The following is a 1,277-nucleotide window of genomic DNA, read 5'->3' on the forward strand; positions in this document are numbered from 1 at the left end:
TACACATTTCCTCACCAGAGTGATGCTTGAGATGTAAATGCACATGTATAAAAAGTACTTCAACCAGTGCCTGACACATAAGCATTTAATCAGTTTGGATCACATAATTGGATCTATGAAACCAGGATACTGGGAGCTTCTGGAAGACGATCTTCACTGAAACAGAGAGGCAAGAAAAGAAAGTCTCCTTCCTTTACACAATGCACGAGGCCAGACCTGTTTCCCTCACACAGAGTGGCTCTTCCAGACCCTGCAAAATCACCACGTCATTGCTGGCTGCAAGGTTGTGAGTGTTTCATTTCGGTGTCATCTTGATGATCTGTATCAGCTGCAGGATTAGTCAGTGGCAAGGGAGCATACCCTTCTACTCCAGTGCCACCGACAAAAACCCATCAGAGACCCAGCGAGTAACACACTCACCCACCGAGGTGGTCTGACAAGAGCCCCTTCCCCACTAGTCAACAGGTGTGACAGAACTAGGCTACAGTGGATTCACTGTATGGACATTTACGTTTAACCCAAATTACAATACCTCTCAGCCTATCCCCTGCACCCCATTCCTATATCTAAAGAGAAACCTCATCTAGAAAATTCCCTGGCGGTCCAGTGGTTAGGACTCTGTACTCTCACTGCAGAGGGTCCAGGTTCAATACCTGGTCAGGGAACTAAGATCCCACAAGTCACATCGCCTGGCAGGAAAAAAAAAAAAAAAGCAACTTCATCTGCACTCACACACCAGTTTTCCACTGGAACTGAAAACACAAAAGTTGCCAAGTTCTTTCTCTCTGCTTCAGACTGAGATGCAAGAAGCCACATCAAGGAACCACTAGCTGACAGTGTCCCTTGTGAGAATGTTCTGGCATTGAAGTGCCACCTCCCAATGCTCACAATGCAGAGAGGTCTCGGGGCCCCACAGAGAGTGGATTCTGCACACGAGCAGCCCTTCCCACCACTGCATCACTGCAACTGCTTGCTTCCCCAGCAGTCACAAAGGCTCTCATAGAAAACAGTCCTACAGACAGCATCTTTGTAAAAGTCAAACACTGGAAACAACCCAGTTGTCCTTCAACAGTAGAATGAGCTTTTTTTTAAGAAGTGTGGTTAATTTACACAGCGGATGGGAGGCCAAAGAACAGTGAGAATGCACTCCACACAACAGCATGCATGCCGTTCTCAGACACGAAATTAAGTGAAAGAAAATACTCACCAAAAAAGTATTTTCAATAAATCTACATAAAGCTCAAAAACAAGCCAAATCAAACGACATGATTCAGAGA

The 1,277-nt window shown here is 45.6% G+C and overlaps 1 non-coding gene across 1 annotated transcript; it reads left to right on the forward strand.

The window, feature by feature from the left end:
- Nucleotides 1–592: 592 nt before the first annotated feature.
- TRNAE-CUC (transfer RNA glutamic acid (anticodon CUC)) lies at nt 593–665 on the forward strand. The gene has a single exon. It is a non-coding gene; the product is annotated as a tRNA-Glu (tRNA).
- The last annotated feature ends 612 nt before the right edge of the window (nt 666–1,277 follow it).

The sequence above is a fragment of the Moschus berezovskii genome, chromosome 27 (genome assembly GCF_049115385.1).
Source record: "Moschus berezovskii isolate FMDL1 chromosome 27, NW_MosBer_1.0, whole genome shotgun sequence".
NCBI lineage: Eukaryota > Metazoa > Chordata > Mammalia > Artiodactyla > Moschidae > Moschus > Moschus berezovskii.